The sequence below is a fragment of the Podarcis melisellensis genome (genome assembly GCF_964234715.1).
Source record: "Podarcis melisellensis genome assembly, chromosome: 7".
NCBI lineage: Eukaryota > Metazoa > Chordata > Lepidosauria > Squamata > Lacertidae > Podarcis > Podarcis melisellensis.
In genome coordinates this window covers 11,608,425-11,631,763 of record NC_138539.1, presented here as the reverse complement: position 1 = coordinate 11,631,763, position 23,339 = coordinate 11,608,425, and the positions used below count along the sequence as shown (strand labels likewise).

Below are 23,339 nucleotides of genomic sequence, written 5' to 3'. Positions count from 1 at the left end.
CTTTTAATTGGCTTGCAGCTTTATTCTCAAAATATAGGGCGCATGATTTAAGTGCTCAGTTATGCAATCAAAACTCGGAGGCTGTTATCTTGGAGCTCTTACTTCTAGATGAATCACCCATTTGTAGCAGGGCTGGGGAAATGTGAGGCCCTCCAGATGTTGCTGGACTACAGAACCCATCAGCCCCGGCTGCTGCTTATGCTGGCCAACAGATTGCTCTGATAGTGGAAGCAATATAGCAGCTATTGGTAGCCTTGCCCGTCATGTTCCAGTCTTGTCCTTGGATGTTCTATATATATCATTTTTATTAAATTTTCTGAAATATACTCAGAGTTGAGTGTGGCTTTCATGCTCTTTATTCAGCTCATAGCAGTGAGGAGGAATGGAAGTTCCCCCGAAATGTCTGCTTTATATACATTATTTACACAATGGGCCCCACGTGATTGGCTAATTCCGGGATTCTCCTGTAGGCCAATCAGGTTGCGGATTCACTTCCACCTGGAGCTGGATTGGGTGGCTCCTGCGGACCAATCAGACTGCTGTATTCTGAATCCTATTGTTCTAGGACCAATCAGACTGCTGCATTCTGAATCCTATTGTTCTAGGACCAATCAGACTGCTGCGTTTTCCTCCAAACCAACCTCAATCTGAATTGAGGAGGGTGCAAACAATCTAGCTGCCTTTTGAACCATTATAAACAGCCCCACTCCTCGTTCAGCTGTTGTTGGGGGTCCTCTGCTCTCAGTTTTTCCTTCCTTCAGAAAGGGAAATCCTCACCGGAAGGAATCTGAGTGATGCGGAAGGGATTTTTTGTGAAGATTTCTGCACACCATCCCTCAGACAGTAGGACTGTCAAGTCGCCGACTCTTTTTTTGATTACCTTGTCCTCTGATTCACCCCTGGAGCATGTGAGCAAACCAGAGGTTACCATGAGTTCAGAGACTGCTATCTTAGTCGAACTGGTTGCATTAATCGCCTATTCTTTGACATCTTCATAATCTGTAACTGCCTAGACATCTGGTCCAAGGCCTTAATCGAGTGTTTTATTCCTCTTCATTCAGCTGCAATGACAAAACGTCTGTGTGGAATATTCAGGGACCCCTTTGTCGTGCAACGTGTTGTATTAGTGTGTTTGGTAGATTTATACTGGATTGTCCAAACATCATTCCGCCTTATTAGTTCTTCTGCGATGCTTTTCTGGTGCTGCTGCATTAGGGAGCCAGTGTGGTGTAGTGGTTAAGAGCGGTGGACTCGTAATCTGGGGAACCGGGTTCGCTTCCCCGCTCCTCCACATGCAGCTGCTGGGTGACCTTGGGCTAGTCACACTTCTTTGAAGTCTCTCAGCCCCACTCACCTCACAGAGTGTTTGTTGTAGAGGAGGAAGGGAAAGGAGATTTTGGGCCGCTTTGAGACTCCTTAAGGGGAGTGAAGGGTGGGATATCAAATCCAAACTCTTCTTCTTCTTCAGGGATCAGCAATCTCTTGCCTTCCGGATGTTATTGGAGAAGAAACTTACTAACCTTGGGGCATCCATGCACTGTAGCATGGGAGCAAGATACACGCATACACACTAGAACATCTGAACAACTTGCAACCTTGGCATTATCAGCACCATGCTCTAACCAACTGAGGTAACTTGTGAGTAGTAGTAGTAGTAATAATAATAATAATAATAATAATAATAATTTTATTATTTGTACCCCACACATCTGGCTGGGTTTCAGGACCCATATGCTTTACAGCACTTATAAAAGCAGAGTAAAACGTCAAACATTTCAAATCACGAATAAACAATAAAAAGGGTGTCTAGAGGGGGCCAGGTGTGTTATTAACTGTTGGGTTCATTTGCAGAGATTGTATGAACTTTCTCAGATGCAGTGGTACCTCGGGTTAAGAACTTAATTCGTTCTGGAGGTCCGTTCTTAACCTGAAGCTGTTCTTAAGCTGAGGTACCACTTTAGCTAATGGGGCCTCCCGCTGCCGCCGCCACGCGATTTCTGTTCTCATCCTGAAGCAAAGTTCTCAACCCGAGGTACTATTTCTGGTTTAGCGGAGTCTGTAACCTGAAGCGTCTGTTACCTGAAGTGTCTGTAACCCAAGGTACCACAGTATGGGGTAAGGAGTCTATGCCCAATCCTGATGTTGTTAAGACTCCAAATCCCATCAGCCCCAGCCATCATGGCCAAATGCTGAGACTGATGGGAATTGTAGTCTATCAGCATTTGGAGGGCCACAAATTCCCAGTCCCTGTTTAGATGTTGCTCATTACTGTTTCATTGAATCTGTGCTTTACGGTTTTTTTCTTTTTAAAATTCCAGCCCCTTTGAAAGGAAAGGTGGCCTGTATTCATCCTATTGTTCCTTATGAAATCCTGTCTCTGGATGCGTTTTCCTCCAAACCAACCTCAGTCTGAACTGAGGAGGGTGCAAACAATCTAGCTGCCTTTCAAACCATTATAAACAGCCTCACTCCTCATTCAGCTGTTCTTGGGGGTCCTCTGCTCTCAGTTTCCCCTTCCTTTAAAACAGTTGTACTTCTGCAAATCCCAGGGTCCCCCCAAACTTGCTCTTGTGTGCAGAAAGTGGGCTTTTGGCCGTGTAAGCATCGGCCCTCGGCGCCTGAGCATCGGTGATAGAGGAAATGCTTTCGTTACTGTCCTCTCTAATACTGAGCAGCCTGCTTTCTTGGCAACACTGAACTGGAGTTAGCCAAGACAGAAAAAACGGTATCGGGTCCATGTTAACTTTGTTGCTACAGTACTGTCTGCCGCTGTGCCAGAAAAACAACTCCCTTTTGTCCCTAAACAATGGCTTGAATCACAGAGTTTTGACCTTGATATATAATGCAAGCCCCGAGTAATTACAGTACTGCTTTCTATGTAAGCAAACAATTCTGTCTGTAAAGGTTGGAGAGTGGCTGGTTTGCACACTGCTGTTTTCAACAAATGTCGGGTGTGTGTGTGTGTGTGGAAACATCATTTTATACTCTGAAAATGTTGGAGCATAGGAGTGGGGAATTTTCAGAGATGAAAAGAAAATATCAATTATGGAGATGCAATTTGCGGCTAGCATCTGGTGCTCTGAGTGGTGGGGCAAGTGGTAAAAATATGTAAGATGGTCCCCAGGGATGAGAGGGGGAAGGGGAGGTGCGACTTAGAGAAAGCACATGGTTTGCAAACAGAATGTGTAGTGTTAGGAATGGGAGAACTTCTCCCATTTTCCCATCCTTAAATTTAAAGCCCTAAACGGCCTCGGTCCTGTATACCCGAAGAAGTGTCTCCACCCCCATCATCCAGCCCGGACACTGAGGTCCAGCGCTGAGGGCCTTCTGGCGGTTCCTTCCCTGCGAGAAGTGAGGTTACAGGGAACCAGGCAGAGGGCCTTCTCGGTAGTGGTGCCCACCCTGTGGAACACCCTCCCACCAGATGTCAAGGCAATAAACAACTATTTTACTTTTAAAAGACATCTGAAAGCAGCCCTGTTTAGGGAAGTTTTTAATGTTTGATCTTTTATCGTCTTTCTAATATTCTGTTGGGAGCTGCCCAGAGTGGCTGGGGAAACCCAGCCAGATGGGTGGGGTATAAATACACCATCATCATCATCATTTCAGTTTCCCACATTTACAAATCAGTTTAGCACTTTGTTTGTGTCAAGTTTATCCTCAGGCTTGTGTGCATTTTGTCAGATATACACATTTTTTTGCAAAGCGATTTTCACTTGCACATGCATTTTAATGCACAAATCTATGCGTCTTCGTACACGTTACGGAGAACCACATTGCAAAATTGGGGGAAATGCGGACTTTGAAGGAAATGGTGGAGTTTCAGTTCTCATATTGTTCTGGAAAGGGTGAATTTGGTAAATCTCAGCTTAAATGTGAACGGAATCAAATTTCTTCCCTATCCCTGCCTCCACCTATAATGGTCAAATGACAGGAAATGGGTCAAACCTCTGCTTGAGACCTTGGAGAGCACTACCAGCCAAAATAGGCAATATAGGCTATGGGCCCCTTCAGGTTAGTTCCCACCCCTCCAGGTATATTTTGCGACATGTGATTGACACAATAATAGTGACATTCAGTGGCGGGTTTTTCCTTGAGAGTCCACATATAACCCCAATTCATTAATTTATGTATTGTGGCACAATAGGTCAGTGTGTCTGGAACACAGACCAGCTGGAAATGGACCAACATGTCTACCCTGAAACTTTTACAGGTGCAAACAGTACGGATTGTGTATGCACAAGGAAAAGTACTGTATTTACTCGAATATAACACTCACCCTTTTTGGCCAAATTACATAGTGGAAATTAAGGTGCTCATTAGATTCGATAGCACATTTACATTAGCCAGCAAATGCTTTTATTATTATCATTTCAAGGTTCTGAAAACTGAGGTGCTCATTAGATTCGATGGCACGTTAGACTCGAGTAAATACGGAAGGGGGTAAATCGCAGGAAGGAATATTCCTGCAGCCCCAAGAGCCTGCCGATTCCTTCAGTGCAGTCTTCCAAGTCTTGAGACAGAGAGAGCATGAATGGAAGGGAATGAATTCATTTCATAATCTTCTGTACCCTTGCTCTATAAGTTGTGCTCCTCCTCTGGTACCCAAATTAAACAATTTGGATGATGCCAGTGTCGTTCAGCCCAGACACTGAGGTCCAGCACCAAGGGCCCTCTGGAGATTCCCTCCTTGCGAGGAGTGAGGTTGCAGGGAACCAGGCAGAGGGCCTTCTCGGTGGTGGCGCCTGCCGTGTGGAACACCCCCCCATCAAATGTCAAGGAAATAAACAACCGACTTTTAGAAGACATCTGAAGGCAGCCCTGTTTAGGGAAGTTTTTAATGCTTGATGTTTTATCGTGTTTTTAATATTCTGTTGGGAGCTGCCCAGAGTGGCTGGGGAAACCCAGCCAGATGGGTGGGGTATAAATAATAAAATTATATCATCATCATCATCATCATAATTGACTTTCTGATGTGCGCTACTGAGACAGGGATGATCAGGCTGTACAAATCCCCAGGAAATGACACAAATGGGCACTGCCTTGGAGTATGTACAACAGTTTTGGACCACACATTGCAGATGTGGGAAAGGAACTTTGACCCCCTTGCTGTTTGCTCATCTGGACAGGTCGTCCTGGATGCAAAGAAAGAAACATACCATCATCCCTGGCTGTAAGTCCCAAATTTGCTATATTTTATGGTCATGCCTTGCAGAGAAATTGAATCAGAAATTTTATGTCTGGGCAATATATAAATATTTACAATCCCATAATTATTGGCCATGGTTCGCATCCATCCTAGATTACTGCAATTTGCATTGCCCGTGGGTTCACCACTGGAAAACTGTCAGAAGTGTTAGCTGCTGCAGAATATGGGAGCCAGTTTGTTAACTGGCTATCTTTACTGAGAACATTTCGGTTGGCTAAACAAGCAGAGACATCACCTTGCCAACAAAGGTCCATATAGTTAAAGCTATGGTTTTCCCAGTAGTGATGTATGGAAGGAGAGCTGGACCATAAAGAAGGCTGATCGCCGAAGAATGGATGCTTTTGAATTCTGGTGCTGGAGGAGACTCTTGAGAGTCCCATGGACTGCAAGAAGATCAAACCTCTCCATTCTGAAGGAAATCAGCCCTGAGTGCTCACTGGAAGGACAGATCCTGAAGCTGAGGCTCCAATTCTTTGGCTACCTCATGAGAAGAGAAGACTCCCTGGAAAAGACCCTGATGTTGGGAAGGATGGAGGGCACAAGGAGAAGGGGACGACAGAGGACGCGATGGTGGGACAGTGTTCTTGAAGCTAATAAAATGAGTTTGACCAAACTGTGGGAGGCAGTGGAAGACAGGAGTGCCTGGTGTGCTCTGGTCCATGGGGTCACTGTTATGTACTAAAGTTCTCACCCTGGGCCAGCAGGGGGATACTGTAGATAGTTATGCAAATGAAGAATCGAAAGTGACGTTCAGTGATTGGATAGTTAGTATGCAAATGAAGGATCGAAAGTGACATTCAGTGATTAGATAGTTTTAGAAAGTTGTTACAGTAACAAGGTACTGGAGCTCTATATAAGCAGGCTGACTGAGGCCTTTAGTTCAGTTCCGTTCCAGCTTACAAATAAAGAGCTGCTTTGGAGAAATCATTGTGTCGTCTGATATGTTCACCCACAACTTAACAGTCACGAAGAGTCGGACACGACTAAACAAGTAAACAACAAGAACAACCATTTTATTAGGTCATTGGACACTAGCTTCCATTACATGGAAACCTGGGAAGCTGCCTTAGAATCATAGAACTGTAGAGTTAGAAGGTGCACTGAGGATCATTTAGTCCAACCCCCTTCAATGCAGGAATCTCAGCTAAAGCACCCATGGCAGATTCAACCTCTGCTTAAAAACCTCCAGGGAAGGAGAGTCCACAGCCTCCCGAGGGAGTCCGTTCCACTGTTGAACGGCTCTTACTGTCAGAAAGTTCTTCCTGATGTTTAGTCAGAATCTCCTTTCTTGCAACTTGAAGTCATGGGTTCGAATCCTACCCTCCAGAGCAGGAGAAAACAAGCTTGCTTCATCTTCCATGTGGCAGCCCTTGAGATATTTGAAGATGGCTGTCATATCGCCTCTCAGTTTTCTCTTTTCCAGGCCAAACATACCCAGCTCCTTCAACCATTCCTCATCAGGCTTGGCTTCCCGACCCTTGATCATCATGGTTGCCCTCCTCTGCACATGTTCCAGCTTGTCAAAATAAATTGTGGCAAAATAATAAAGATAGAAATAATAATAATAATATTCTGTTGCATTTGGAATTGTGACTGTCTATTTTCAATTAGGGGCTGGAAACATTTCAGCTGGCCTCTGTAGCTGCACACCATGGCTTGATCTGCAACAGTTATTAGCAGGAAACGATAGTCCCACATGCTCATTCCTGCATCTCAAATGCACGGCTAAAGAGGCTGATGGAAAAGTTGGCAACCCTGTTGTCAGCTGATCTACATTAACTGCCATATTAATATATGATGTGTTTATATTAACTTGTCAAGGGATCCGATACTTGTAATAAAATACATTTTATTATATACAACATGCATTATATATAATGCATTCTCTCATGCTTCCCAGTTCCTCTGAGCAGTAGGAAGTTCCAAGGGCTGCTGGTTTGGGCTGTGTTTCTTTGTCAGGTGAAGGTGGTGGAGACTTGCAGGAGTTTTTGTAATATGACACTGTGGGTTAAACCACAGAACCTAGGGCTTGCAGATCAGAAGTTTGGCGGTTCAAATCCCTGTGACGGGGTGAGCTCCCATTGCTCAGTCCCTGCTCCTGCCAGCCTAGCAGTTAGAAAGCATGAAGTGCAAGTAGATAAATAGGTACCGCTCCGGCGGGAAGGTAAACCGCATTTCCGTACACTGCTCTGATTCGCCAGAAGCGACTTAGTCATGCTGGCCACATGACCCAGAAGCTGTAAGCCGGCTCCCTTGGCCAATAAAGCGAGATGAGCGCCGCAACCCCAGAGTCGGCCACGACTGAACCTAATGGTCAGGGGTCCCTTTACCTTTACAGTACCTCAGGTTAAGAACTTAATTCATTCTGGAGGTCCGTTCTTAACCTGAAACTGTTCTTAACCTGAGGTACCACTTTAGCTAATGGGGCCTCCCGCTGCCGCCGCACGATTTCTGTTCTCATCCTGAAGCAAAGTTCTTAACCCGAGGTACTATTTCTGGGTTAGCGGAGTCTGTAACCTCAAGCGTCTGTAACCCAAGGTACCACTGTATCTGCTTAATATATTGTTATAAGTTTGTGGGTGCCAGACCTTTTAACACAGCTAGTGTTTAAAAAAAAGCCGTGCTAAAATATAAGCCAGGCAAGTTTCCATATAGTGTGTGTGTGTGTGTAATTTTTCATTTTCCCAGTTTACAAATATTTTTAGAAAGAAAAGGTTTGCACAGTCAATATAAAGTGCCCAGTCTTCAAGTCGGCCCCCTCTCCCCTTTCTGCGGTTACTTATCTTTTACCACTGCATTTCCCCCGTTTACTAAATTCCCTTTTGTATTCCCTTAATTTATTCTTACTACACATTTTCATGTCAATCCTGCTAATGATTTAAGTCATTCACAATAATTCTTCCAAGTAATCCACAAATTCTTCAAGTGGTCCACAAATTCTCCCCATTCTGTATTTAAAAAGTCTCTCTTCTTGGTTTCTTATTTGCCATTTCTGCGTACTCCATCAATTTTAGTTGCCAGTTCCTCCTTGGTTGGAGCTGCAGGGAAGTTTCTTGAGAAGTATTGGCCTGGTGTCATGAGCCATTAAGAAAACAAAGGAGAGGTGGCTCTGTGCCAGATGGCAAAGTGGTGAGGATGCTGTGTGTCATTTCCAAAAGGAAACACGAATCCCAGGTGAGCCCCTGGAATCTTGCACCGCTCAGTATTGTATTTTTTGTTGTTGTTGCTTGGATTTATTTATATTGCAACCCGATATGCTATAGGTCAGGATATAAATACAGTGGTACCTCGGGTTACATACGCTTCAGGTTACAGACTCCGTTAACCCAGAAATAGTACCTCGGGTTAAGAACTTTGCTTTAGGATGAGAACAGAAATTGCGTGGCAGCGGCACATCAGCAGTGGGAGGCCCCTTTAGCTAAGTGGTACCTCAGCTTAAGAACAGTTTCAGGTTAAGAACAGACCTCCAGAACGAATTAAGTACTTAACTCGAGGTACCACTGTAATGTAAATATAGAAATAGACCACATTTATATATGCTTGGAAATTTAGTGTGCATATGTATACATATGTGTGTGTGTTTATGTGTGTACACAAACACACATACAGACCTATAATGACTGAGTAAACACTAAATATTTAAAGCACATCTCTCCAAAGAAGTCTGGTAACTGTAATTGGTTTGGGTTGCTGGGAATCATAGCTTTGTGAAGGGAAAACTACAGTTTCCAGGTTTCTTTTGGCTGGGAGTGATGTGCTTTAAATACAGTGGTGCCTCGCAAGACAAAATTAATCTGTCCTGCGAGTTTCTTCACCTTGCGGATTTTTTCGTCTTGCGAAGCACGGATGCACCCTGGTACTGTATTATGAACATTATTACAGTACAGTACTCCTTTTATAATGGGATAGCAGGCAAAGCACAAAGCGGGTCTCTCCCCAGCAGGAGGAGTTCCCCCAGCCTGGAGGATCTGTTGCCGGGAAGAGGCAAAGACACCCCCTCCCACCTCCCCACAAAAACAGCCCCCCTTCCTCTGTTGCCAAGCCTTGCCGCGTCTTCACTCCACCAAACCGCGTCCCACATCAAAGCCCAGCCCGCTCCTCTCCCTCTCTCTCCACGAGGTGCCAAAGGTAGTTCGAGCCCAGGAACCGAGGGTGGACGCACGAAGCGCCCGGCACGGACTCTCCCTTGCTCCCCCCGTTACCTTGCGCCACGCCGCCGGGCTCCCCACAGTCTCGGCAGCTGCTCCCGGCTTCTTCCCACCCCCGCAAAGGCGCCTTCGCGGCGGCCCAAGCACAGTGGATGCCTCCTCCTCCTCCTCCTTGGTCCCCCTCCTCCTGCCTTCGCGCAGTTAGGGCAAAATGGAGCAGCCATGTGGGGAGGGGGAGAGAGAGGCAGAGGCAGAGGTGGCGCAGAGACCCAGCCAGATCCACTGGATCCCAGCCCACCTGCCTCCTCTGTGCCCTCTCCAGAAAAGGATCCCTCTGGAAAAGGTAGGTCGCTCCCTCGCTCGCACGCTCCCTGCCAGCCCAGTTCCCGCTTCAAACTTGGTACAGTATTAACGGTTTTAAGAAAAAGGAAACAAACTCGCAAGACGTTTCGTCTTGCGAAGCAAGCCCATAGGGAAATTCGTCTTACGAAGCAACTCAAAAACCGAAAAACTCTTTCGTCTTGCGAGTTTTTCGTCTTCCGAGGCATTCGTCTTGCGAGGTACCACTGTATATGCCATGTACGCAGCACTATCCTTGCACAGGACACTTTAAAATGTTCAGCGCACTACATTCACATTCACTGTCTTCATGTTATCCCTATGACAACACAATTTAATTATCCCCATACTACAGATGGGGAAATGGAGGCTATGAGAGAACCTCTTGCTGAGTAAGTTCATGGCGGAGGCAAAGATTACGGCCGAAGCCCTCCTGATTCATAGCTATATCGCTCAGCCACCGGGCCGGATGTTTAGCTCTTTTGATTACTCTGCTGTTAAGTGCAGGTATTCAAATAAATAACTTCCAGATAACTCGGCCTGGGGCAGGATTAATCATCACCTCCGTATGCCATGATAAATCACTTGGTTGGCTGATGGTTGTAGATCCCTTTGCTGTTCGTCGCCGCTGCCCTGTCCGAGTTATGTGTTTGCTATGCTCTGCTGCAGATTGGGTTACCGTCTTTTGGCAGAGATAAGCAGAGCACCTGCTGACCCATTCAATTATTGAGAGGAAACGTAACGGAGATATGCATCTCATAAACTGTGCAGCCAGGCATGCTTCCCTGGAGTTCCTCAGATGGCAATTCCCTCTCTCATTTGGGCTGGTGTTGTTATGTAAGCAGGAAAGTTGCATAGTGAATAATCAGGCTGGACTAAAATATTCGGGGTGGTGTTGTTGTTTTTTTGCCGAGGCACCGGTTTTCTACTTGCAAGGAGTTCAAAAACCAAATCAAAATGTGGCTGTGATACCTCTGCCTAGATCCCCTGAACAGTCTGCCTGTGTTTTGACTGCCTGAACTTCCTATGTACAGTGGTACCTCGGAAGTCAAAGGGAATCTGTTCCGGAAGGCAGTTTGAGTTCCAAAACGTTACAGCTTCTGATTGGCTGAGTTGAATAGGATCCAAAATGCAGCAGTCTGATTGGTCCTAGAACAATAGGATTCAGAATGCAGCAGTCTGGTTGGTCCTAGAACAATAGGTTTCAGAATGCAGCAGCCTGATTGGTCCTAGAACAATAGGATTCAGAATGCAGCAGTCTGGTTGGTCCTAGAACAATAGGTTTCAGAATGCAGCAGCCTGATTGGTCCTAGAACAATAGGATTCAGAATGCAGCAGTCTGATTGGTCCACAGGAGCCACCCAATCCAGCTCCAGGTAGAATTGAATCCGCAACCTGATTGGCCTACAGGAGAATCCCGGAATTAGCCAATCATGTGGTGCCCATTGTATAAATAATGTATATAAAGCAGACATTCTGGGGGAACTTTCATTCCTCCTCACCACTATGAACTGAATAAAGAGCATGAAATCCACTCTCGACTCCGAGGATATTTCAGGTTCCAAAGAATGTTTGCAAACTGGAACACTCACTTCCGGGTTTGCGGCATTCGGGAGCCAAAACGTTCAACTCGCAAGGCCTTTGGGACCCAGGGTGCAACTGTACTTAAAACGGATGGATGTCTACAGTGTCATTCATTCATTTATTTTTCAGGCTCATTTTGTCGATCTCAAACGTTTTCGTAGGGACCGTTCTGAAGTGCCTTTCCAAATGTTATATCTTAACAAATTGTAAAGAAGTCAAGAAACAGGAGAACGGAGAATTTTCTTCACGGGGCGGATGCATGTTGCTGGATTGGCAGAAGGGCTGGAATGCTATGACATCTGCCCCAACGGAGTTTCTGCATCAAATAAGTTAGTCCAGAGTAACTGAGGGAGAAAACAAAACCTAGCCACATCCATACAGACAATGCATACACACACAAATGTGACCGTGTTTAAATAACAGATCTCGGAAGTTCAGAAGTTCAATCCCTGGCATCTCCAGTTAGAAGTACTAGGGTGGGAGTGAGTGTAAGGCTGCCTCGCTCTCTCAGTCCCTGCTTCTGCCTGAGACCATGGAGAGCAGCTGCTGGTCAGAGTAGACAATGTTGGCCTAGATGGACACAGAGCCTGTTGTGATATAAGGAGCTTCCTATGTTTATCAGCGCCATCTGGTACGCAGGCTGAGACCCTACCTGCCCGCAGACTGTCTCACCAGAGTGGTGCATGCTCTGGTTATCTCCCGCTTGGACTACTGCAATACACTCTACGTGGGGATACCTTTGAAGGTGACCCGGAAACTACAACTAATTCAGAATGTGGCAGCTAGACTGGTGACTGGGAGTGGCCACCGAGACCACATAACACCGGTCTTGAAAGACCTACACTGGCTCCCAGTACGTTTCCGAGCACAATTCAAAGTGTTGGTGCTGACCTTTAAAGCCCTAAACGGCCTCGGTCCAGTATACCTGAAGGAGTGTCTCCACCCCCATCGTTCTACCCGGACACTGAGGTCCAGCGCCGAGGGCTTTCTGGCAGTTCCTACTGCAAGAAGTGAAGTTACAGGGAACCAGGCAGAGAGCCTTCTCGGTGGTGGCGCCCGCCCTATGAAACACCCTCCCACCAGATGTCAAAGAGAAGAACAACTACCAGACTTTTAGAAGACATCTGAAGGCAGCCCTGTTTAGGGAAGCTTTTAATGTTTAATAGGTTATTGTATTTCAATATTCTGTTGGAAGCCACCCAGAGTGGCTGGGGAAACCCAGCCGGATGGGCGGGGTATAAATAACAAATTATTATTATTATTATTATTATTATTATTATTATTATTATTATTATGTTCGTAACTCCAGGGAACTTTTCTTGCATGTGAAGACAGGCTCTGGTGGATTGAACAGACAAGACCAACAGTGTTTCCAATGGTCAAGAGGCAGTTTCTCTACGTACCGTGAGGGGCAGATGTGACTTGTCAACCAGGGAAGGGAGTCCATTCTAGGAGAAGGAAAACTCTGACCCTAAACCTCCACTGCCTTGTGGGATATCACTGGGAGAAGAAAAGGCTAAGGAGGAAACCCTTCATAAATCCAAAGTGAAGTCCCTCAGACAGTTGGATGGTGCCTTGTATGTCTCCTTCTGTCAACTCCTGCAGCCAAGCTGGTGCCACACATTTTGCTCTGCTTTCCTTTGGACCACACCATTAAGGCCAAGAGTCTTGTCGTCTGGGTAGCTCAGGACCTCCATGCACACTGCCCAGGTGTGCTGGGCCCGGGGGTAACCCATGAAATGCAGTCCAGGACCGGACCAGAATCCAGAGGTTCCACTAGGAGTCAGTCTGACAGGGCCAAGGCTGGACACGAGGCAGGAAACCAGGCAAGGACAGGTGCAGGATCTAGCATACAGCAATGTTGCTCCCGCAACCTGGGGCGGGGTCCGACAGTCTTTTATCTTTGTCAGGGTAGCGGCCGGTCCTGATCCCCTGGCGACTCACCTCCCTGTTTCGCCCAAAGGCGAGCACTCCTCCTGCAAGTACTCAGGTCTCTTCTTCTCTCAGACCTTAGTCTTTGCAATTCAGGAGACATCAGTGGGTTACTAGACCCAGGGACCGCCTTAGCCTCTCCTCACCAAACTGGTAGCGGAGCAGCTGTAAGTGATGGCCCAGCTGAAGGCAATGAGGTCATCCCCACATCTGGAGCCAGGGCAGGCTCGGCCCCTGACTCGGCCCAGCTGGTGCTTGTTGCAGGGGAACCTGTGCAGACTGGTTCAGATGGTGTCTGAGGCAAAGGATCCAGTGCAGACTTAGACTCCTCTGGTTGTGAGTCTGAGCTGGAGTCCCAGGCCATCACACCAAGCTTGTCCCCTGGAGAGGTCGCTTCAGTGCTGCTAATGCAGCAGTTTTGACTTCACCCTTGGAGGCGCACTCCACTGTTTCTTGAGACAGGCAGGTGACAACAACAGCAGCCTCCTTGACTTTTCAAGCCCTCTGTTCCTGTTTGTTTATTCACCCTGTCCCTCGACCAGCCTCTTTTTGTTGTTGTCGTTTAGTCGTGTCCACCTCTTCGTGACCCCATGGACCAGAGCACGCCAGATACTCCTTTCTTTCACTGCCTCCCACAGTTTGGTCAAACTCATGTTGGTAGCTCCGAGAACACTGTCCAACCACCTCGTCCTCTGTCGTCCCCTTCTCCTTGTGCTCTCCATCTTTCCCAACATCAGGGTCTTTTCCAGGGAGTCTTCTCTTCTCATGAGGTGGCCCAAGTATTGGAGCCTCAGCTTCAGGATCTGTCCTTCCAGTGAGCACTCAGGGCTGATTTCCTTCAGAATGGGTAGGTTTGATCTTCTTGCAGTCCATGGGACTCTCAAGAGTCTCCTCCAGCACCAGAATTCAAAAGCATCAATTCTTCGGCGATCAGCTTTCTTTATGGTCCAGCTCCCACTTCCATACATCACTACTGGGAAAACCAGAGCTTTAACTATACGGACCTTTGTTGGCAAGGTGATGTCTCTGCTTTTTAAGATGTTGTCTTGGTTTGTCATTGCCTCTTTAGCAGCCTCTTTAGCACTCCTCAATTCACTCTTCAAACCAAGGACCGAATGAAGATTTCACAGCAATCGAGAACAACAGCCAAGCTCTTTTCGGGTGCGCAGACTGCAGATTTGGTCCAAATGATAAAAGAGGAACATCTTTTTGCCAGGAGGTTGCTGTGGAATGCGCTTGGTTTCCTGCATCTGCATTTTGCCAACACAAAGAAAAGCTTTTCCTGTTCAGGGAGCTGCTCAGTCTGCAAACACTTAAAAGTCAACTTCTTGGGAGTGACTTTCCCACATCTTGGAAAAGACCGGCGGTTAGCTCCCAATTCAATTCCTACTGGTGGTATGCGCATTTGTCGCAGTTACCATAAATCTCCCTTAGCAAAGAGCAAGAGAAATGTGTTTTTCCCCTCTTCCAGTTGCCAGTGGTAGCACTCCAAGAATATGGTGGAGTCAGCTTGTGTTGCATCCTGTTCCTAGAAAAACAAGGGCATTCCTTTACAGCAGACTTGTAAATAGTCACTTACATAAGAGGAGCTCTGCTGGAGGCCACAGTACCTTATAAGAAATCTACAGCGGTCGGGACAAATGCCACTGAGGCCAGAGACATAAGTATATGGAACCACAGATATCTGTCTGACCTTTTACAGTAGACAACAGAAAAGCCAGAGATTTCTACACACCCCTCTCTAGATCCAGGTAAGAGCCACGGATCATAGAATCATAGAGTTCTGGAGATGGAAGGGACCCCAAGAGTCCTACTCTTTGCAATCTCAGCTAAAGCATCCATGGTAGATGGTCATCCAACCTCTGTTTAAAAACCTGGAAACCTGGGAAGGTGCCTTAGAATCATAAACAGGCCGTTCTCTACTGAAAGAGAACTACTGTATTTTTCGCCCTATAGGACGCACTTTTTCCCCTCCAAAAATGAAGGGGAAATGTGTGTGCGTCCTATGGGGCGAATACAGGCTTTCGGTGAAGCCTGGAGAGCGAGAGGGGTCGGTGCACAACGACCCCTCTCGCTCTCCAGGCTTCGTGGAGATTTGCCTGCATGCTGCAGCCTGCGCGCGCTGAGCTCAGCGCGTCCAGGCTTCACGGACTTCTCCGCAAGCAGCGGGAGAACTCCCGCTGCTTGCGGAGAGTGGCCTGCATGCTGAAGCCTGCGCGCGCTGAGCTCAGCGCATCCAGGCTTCGCGGACCTCTTCGCAAGTAGCGGGAGCCAGCACTGGGCTCCCACGGCTTGCAGAGAGCTGCCTGTTTGGGGGCTGGGGTCGGGGGAAGCTCGGGCGGGCCTCCCCTGCCCCAGCCCCGCGCCTGGGGGGAAATTATTTTTTCCCCTTTATTTCCCCCCCAAAAAACTAGGTGCGCCTTATGGGATGGTGCGTCCTATAGGGCAAAAAATATGATACATGAAAATGATGTATAGAAGGTATATAACTCCAGTACAGATGGAAAGAATGTACAAAACAGGTTCAAACATATATTGGAAATGTAAGGAAAAAGAAGGGACCTTTTATCAGATGTGGTGGGATTGTAGAGAAATTAAAAAATTTTGGGGTAATGATATATAATGAGTTGAATAAAATGTTTAGATTAACATTTGTAAAAATATGAAGAACATATTTATGTACGCGACAACGGCAGCAAGGGTCTTAATAGCACAAAGATGGAAGAAAGAAGAAACCCCGACAAAAGAACAGTGGCAAGCGAAATTGATGGACTATGCGGAATTGGCCAAACTGATGCACAAACTACGTGATAAGGACAACTGTGACTTTAAAGAGGCACTTAAAAAAAAATGAGTTGGACTCCTTGGCAGGTTTTGAATAAACATGCACTATTTGCTAGAGATTTTTACACTTTTGTAACATGCAGAGAACAATATATGCAAATAAATCAGAAAGAGGAACTGAGGGAAGTCGTAGGGGGAGGGGGTATGTGGGGGGGAATGGGAAAAAATACAATTGTTGAAATAATTTGTTATGTGAAAATAACCAATAAAAAACTTTTTTAAAAAAGAATCATAGAACCGTAGAATTGGAAGGGGTGCTGAGGGGCATCTAGTCCAACCCCCTTCAATGCAGGAATCTCAGCTAAAGCACCCATGACAGATTCAACCTCTGCTTAAAAACCTCCAAGGAAGGAGAGTCCACAACCTCCCGAGGGAGTCCGTTCCACTGTTGAACAGCCTTTACAGCCTGAGGTTTAGTCAGAATCTCCTTTCTTGCAATGTGAAGCCATGGGTTGGAGTCCTACCCTCCAGAGCAGGAGAAAACAAGCTAGCTCCATCTTCCATGTGGCAGCCCTTGAGATATTTGGAGATGGCTATCATATCTCCTCTCAGTCTCCTCTTTTCCAGGCCAAACATACCCAGCTCCTTCAACCATTCCTCATCAGGCTTGGCTTCCAGACCGTTGATCATCTTGGTTGCCCTCCTCAGCATGGGCTTTCACGTCGTATGCTGCTTAGAGGTTTAAAAAATATCAAGTGCTTTCAAAATGTTTTAAACCAGTGTGGTGTAGTGGTTAAGAGCGGTAGTCACATAATCTGGTGAACCGGGTTCGATTCCCCGCTCCTCCACATGCAGCTGCTGGGTGACCTTGGGCTAGTCACACTTCTCTGAAGTCTCTCAGCCCCACTCACCTCCTCTTCTTCTTCTTCTAAACAAACTAGCTGTCAAATGAAAGGTGGGGTGCGGAAAATAAAAAAACCTGATTTTTTGGGGAGGAGGACTCTGCTTAGCTTTGAATGTTACCACTCCAGTTGACACTGGGTTGCTCCCTAGGAGATTTTCTGCAATGCTCCCTCAATGCTGCCACATCATTGCTGTCTAAAGCAGCTATAGAGTGACAACAGCAGGACAAAAACCAAAACAACCCCCTGAACATTTATGGTATGAGAAGTGAGCAGATTTTATCAGGAAGTTACAGGATATGCATCAATGGGAAACAAAGAAGTATGGTATCCTTGCAGGTACAAATAGTGTTGAAGGTGAGTTTAGCTATTGTAGCAGGAAAACACCCCCCCCCCCAGCATTCAGTTTGTACAAACTTCACACACACTCACACTCACACACTACATACGCTACGCTTCTGTTATAAATTCATAGAAAATCAACCATGCATCGGATTTGCATTGTTCTACTTTTATTTTACTCCATGAAGGAAGGACTACAAAATGGGGAAGGTTTTATACAGGGCACCATAATCCCTTCACCATCCCAGCACATCCACAGGAGCCCTGCCCAGTTGCTGTGCCAACCCTGATGGTCCTAGACAGAAGACAATCAAGATCACAAAGAACTTGCATATGGGAGTGGATTCAGCATGGACTGGAACAAAGGACAATGATCAGATCTTCCCTCAGGGGGCAGGAAACTGCAACTACTTTTTGTCTTCAGAAAATGACTCATGGGGAGGAGAAGAAGGGAACCAGCCAGGTGACAGGACACTCAGGTTACCACCACAACTCCTCCCTCAACCCCTCCTTTCTGTAATGTATGCATGATGTTTCTGGGGGTGGGCTTGACCTAGAGGATGGGAATTTCAAAAGTTTTTATAAGGTCTTGCACACCATTTTTCTGTGTCTTTCCTCTCACCTGCAAGTGAGGGGAGCACCCTGTTGCAACAGTCAATAAAGGCCAAGCCTACAGGCTGCTGATTTGCTCCAATTTACTCTGGTTGGTGTCTTTACTTTTTGTCCAAGGGAGCCCTCGGATTTTTCCGGTAACAGCTATGATTGCTCTGGTGGCATCAAGAACACAAATGATAATGAATATGCACATTTGGAGTGGGTCTTCCCTGGTGGCCTCGCCATAGGGAAACTATTCATGGCTACACACCAGCACTGCATTTTCCTATGTGTGGCGAGTCATGCATGCTTCCTGTCTCTTGTTTCTGGAATTAATGCCGGAAAAGAGAGAAGGAAGGCCTTGACAATCTCCAAACTAGGCATTAGATCTCCAGAGCTGAGCAAAATCAAGAGAAACAGCAGCGGGGATGGGGACGATGAAGAGGGAAAGCGATCGACACGCATCCCCTGAAATGTTGTTTGTTAGTCCAGATTTGGTGTTTGCTTTTTAAACTTTGGAGTTTTCATTTTGAATTCATATGAGAGAGACAGAGTGACTTGTCAAAGGCATGCATGTTCCCATGGCCCTAAAATTTGATGCGGGAGACTAATGATTTTCTCCCCACCCACATCCACATTCCTTTGCAAGATGGCTGTCTGAAAAATTTGAAGCAGGCCTCTCAAGAAGAGATTCCACAAGCTTGAAATCTGAAATATCTGCCCAGCCCTGACTTAATCTCACCTCCACCGCTGAATTACCTGCAAGGATTCATTGCACTCATACAGTAAAGAAGACAAATGTGACAAGGGGAGAGAAAAAGAGCAAACACTGTTCTGCCACATTTCCTCTCGTACGGTGTGACTTGGAGAGGAAATACCAAAATACCACCAGAAAGCTTATTCCCACAGTGCATTCCGCCTAATCGAAACCAGAAACACTCGGCGTTGTCCCTGTACAAAGGCCACTCTTGCCAGACTTCCAGATCAAAGAGACTCTGAAGAACCCCAGATATTCAGCATCCCTCAAGAATGACCCCCTGATCCCTCGAGAAGGCCATCTTTTGCTAGCAAATAATGGTTGTCCAAGGAATATTACGGGGATGCGGGTGGCACGGTGGGTTAAACCACAGAGCCTAGGACTTCCTTATGCTGGATGTCCTTATTTTTATCGGAGAAATGTTGCAGGGTATGGAGTTATGCAACCCGCGAGCCAAGGAGATAAGTAACTATGCAACCTTTAGAAGGTATCTGAAGGCAACACTGTATAGGGAAGGTTTTTTTTTAGTTTAATGTTTTATTATGTTTTTATACGTGTATGTTGGAAGCTGCTCAGAGTGGCTGGGGAACCCAGTCCGATGAGTGGGCTACAAATAATAAAGTCGCTATTATTCAGTGTGTGTTTTTCTAGAAAACATGGAGTTGTTACATTAAGTGCCACACTTTTTAACAGCAACCACAGAGAGGTGTCAGCACTGCGTATCCTTGAGTACCCGCAGAATAAAACACTGCTATTACAGTCATACCTCGAGTTGAATGCACTTCGGGTTGAGCACGTTCGGGTTGTGCTCCGTGGCAACCCAGAAGTAACGGAGCACGTTACTTCTGGGTTGCGCCACTCGCGCATGCGCAGACGCTCAAAATGACACCTCGCGCATGCGCGGTAGTGGCGAAAAGCGACCTGAACACGTGCAGACACACCGTCACATCTTGCGTTCCATTCGGGATGCGAACGGGGCTCTGGAACGGATCCTGTTCACATCCCGAAGTTCCACTGTATTATTATTAGCGATGTGGGTGGGGCTGCGGGTTAAACCACAGAGCCTAGGACTTGCCAATCAAAAGGTCAGCGGTTTGAATCCCCGTGACAGGGTGAGCTCCCGTTGCTCGGTCCCTGCTCCTGCCAACCTAGCTGTTCGAAAGCACGTCAAAGTGCAAGTAGATAAATAGGTACTGCTCCGGCGGGAAGGTAAATGGCGTTTCTGTGCGCTGCTCTGGTTCGCCAGAAGCGGCTTAGTCATGCTGGCCACATGACCCGGAAGCTGTACGCTGGTTCCCTCAGTCAATAAAGCGAGATGAGCACCGCAACCTCAGAGTTGGCCATGACGGGACCTATTGGTCAGGGGTCCCTTTACCTTTACCTATTATTATTATTATTATTATTATTATTATTATTTAAATAGGACATTCCTTTTTTCACTGGAGAAATGTTGGAAGCTATGCTCTTGCTGAGGCACAAGGAATGGACATTCTGCAGAGTTTTACCAGGGCTGAACACAGAAACAAATTTCAATGTGTGAGCTTACGCTCCAGTAGCCCCATTTCAAAAACGAGCCTCCGTTTTCCATATCTACAGCGCTGGCTGCTCTCTCTCCTCCCTTCCTGCTATAAAAATGGCACAGTCACAAGTTTCGGGGAAAGGAAAACAGCTTATACTGCAAGCCACGCTCTTTTTTTTTCTCCCTTTCCCATTTGTGCTGCCCCCAAACACCATATGCCAAACCCACAGCAAGCAACCACATTCAGATGACCTGCTTTGTTAAAGCTATTTTTTGAGGACATTGGAGAATCATCCACTTGTCCCTCCTGAAAAATTAGTGTGGGCGACACGGGATCAGGGCTAACACATGGAGATGGGAGCACTTAGTAAACTCCCTCCCAGGGGAAAATGCACACGCCCTAGAAACCTTCTGCCAGGGAACAGGCTGGTTCAATCAAATATACGGCATGCAGCACCCATTGCCTGCTTAGGCCTGCCAGGTTACACTGCTGCACTAAGCCAAGTTGGCCATGTGCCCCCCTTTTATGCTTTATTTGTCATAATTGGATCCATACATCCAAGACAAATCATTACAGTCATACCTCGGGTTACAGCCGCTTCAGGTTGCGGGTTTTTGGGGTTACACACCCACCGAAACCTGGAAGTACCGGAACAGGTTACTTCCGGGTTTCAGTGGTCGCGCATGTGCAGAAGCGCTAAATCGTACTTTGTAGACGCGCCGCTGCGGGTTGCGAACGTACATCCTGCACGGATCACGCTCGCAACCCGAGAATCCACTGTAGCTATATATCAAAATTATCTAGATAAAATTCAAAGAAATGTAAATCTTCAAATCATAAGTTTGTTACATAGTTTGACTTCCCGTCCTTTCCAACATCCTTTAACTCTAACAAACCTATTGCCTTGAATTATCAATGTACAGTATTAATAATAAACTAATAATGTACATCTTGTCTATTCTTACCCTTATATCTTTTACAGAGCTTGCTCAAATGCTGCGACTTAATTCAAATTGCAACACTTATTTTTGAAATATCTCTTTAGAGGTTCCCAATTATCAATGAACTTTTGTTTTGGCATATCTTTGATCTTTTCTGAGAGACTATCTAATTCTGCATAGGCCACGTGCCCTTTCTATGCCATACTTAAAGGTACAGAAGCCACGCCAGGATCCATAGTGACAGTGGCAAACCCAGTGCTGGATTTATGCATAAGCTAATTTTATGTATAAGCTCCTCTGCTTCCCTTTCCAAATCTGATCCTGGCTCATCTAAAAATGCATTTCTGTCTTTGACAGAAGCCTGCCAACAAACAGTGGGGGCGAGACCCCAGAAGTTCATTATGATTGCAATAATCCCCATGAACTTCACTGGACCTTCTGCTTCTGAGTAGAAAATGCATATGGTTACTCTATAAGCGACACGTGTGAAATCTGCCCTCTTAAGGCTGCCTAGGATTGTGGCCTTAATTTGGAGAGCATTACTTGGTAGTCAGTGGAAGAAAATTATCTCTATACCAAATGCACATTCTTGGCACCACATGCGCTGCATCTATTTATTTGTGAAATTTATAACCCACCCTTTACCAGATGGCCCCTTTTGATCCACAGACAATGGAAATTCCATAAAAATAGAAATTTTAAAAAGGATTTTTCGCAGGATTACTGTTGAAAATATTTTGAAAATAACTCTATGGTGTGAAATATTGCATAATTAAGGGTCTGATCTTGTTGCATGTAACAATAGATGATATATGCACAGGATTGGACCTAAGAACCCCCTTTCAGCACAGAGGAAGACCATCCAATCCTGTTCATAATGAGCCTATTAAAACACACACACACTACATGCAAAGAGCACTCCCACCCGAACATTCAGATACAATTTTGAGCCGTTAGCCAAAGAACTAATTTTTATATTCACACTTTTATTACTGCCTAATTTTCCAGCAGGGATGTCTGTGGCTAACCCTGGCCCCTTCACGGCCTCTTCTTGCATTTGATCCAAGTCTCCCCTTTTAGCGCTGAAATATTTGAAAAGACAACAGAAATAAATGGGGCATGCACATTACGGAGAAATTTTAAAATTGAACTGGAGTTGATTTGCAACAGGCCTGTGAGGAATGCAAATCACATCCATCCATAATGATATAGTTATTTGAAGAAGGTTGTGTGTGTTTTTGTTTTAGGGTTTTTTTGGGGAGTTTTTTGCTGTTGGGTAAGACTCAATGCGAAAACTTAACTTTCTGCCAGTATCAAGACAATGGGTTTGAGCATGTGGCTTCTTTGCAAGCCCAGCTCTGTAAAAAATTTGCTCACAAGAGCAGTTCTTAAAAGTTAATGCGAGTAAGGATTTCTGGGCCGAGCGTACAAGTTTGTAGAGTGATCCTTCCTGACGTTGCAGAAGTTAATTGCTTAGCACCATTTATTTTGCGCAAGGAAAAGCAAGCATTTGCAGACAATTAAAACATGAGACAATCAACATAGCAAAAACAAGCACTTTCTCTGTGATTTGAAATTTAAGACAACCATACATAAGGAGCAGAGACACAAGTTGGACTCCTGTCTCTCGACTAAGCATCCCTAAAGACGGTGTTGATAACTCACCAAGACTTGTCCACAGTGATCTCCCATTCCAGAAGTGCCCACCAAAATGTAGGCCATCATTCCATATTAAAGGTTAAAAATTATTTTCCCACGGGCAGCTGAACAGGGGAAAAATGGTCCACACTGCTCCAGTGATAACTCCCAGGAATTGGGGGTTACTATTTGATTTCTTGGTTCAAACTGAAAGAAAATCCAAAGTCCAGGGATCCACAGATGTTTTCTGGGAGCCTAAAAGTTTTTGACTTGCATCCATAAAAGTCCTGGCCGGTAAGGAGACACAAATACAATTGGTAAGGCAGCAGGAAGGAAAGTCTACCAAAAGGGGCTGGGGGTGGGGATGGCGAAGCCACTCACTGGACACCCCTTGGGCTGATAGAAGAGATTTCAGGAAATCCAAACACTTAAACAGGAAATCTGAATGCTGGATAAACATTCCATAATCTCCACTGCTAAGTGAACATGCAACCTCTCCTGTTAACCCTTCCCTGCTCTGGGCGGCATGCAAAACTCAATTGGACATACTTTGTTGTAACCGGATCTCTCTTAACGTTCCACCATGTGCTTGTGTGTGTCTCTGAGGTAGGACATTACTCCAGAATGGTGGTTAGGTTTTTTCCCCCTC

The 23,339-nt window shown here is 45.9% G+C and overlaps 1 protein-coding gene across 2 annotated transcripts in view; it reads right to left on the bottom strand.

Annotated features, from left to right (window-relative positions):
• Positions 1-23,139, bottom strand: part of ASAP1 (ArfGAP with SH3 domain, ankyrin repeat and PH domain 1) — a 141,952-nt gene extending 118,813 nt beyond the window's left edge. The window contains exon 1 of one of the 2 annotated variants that reach the window (XM_081918704.1): positions 22,718-23,139. The gene's annotated coding sequence lies outside the window, so the exon portion shown is untranslated. The remainder of the gene's footprint in view (positions 1-22,717) is intronic. The other variant, XM_081918700.1, reaches the window with a different exon arrangement.
• Between the last annotated feature and the right edge of the window lie 200 nt (positions 23,140-23,339).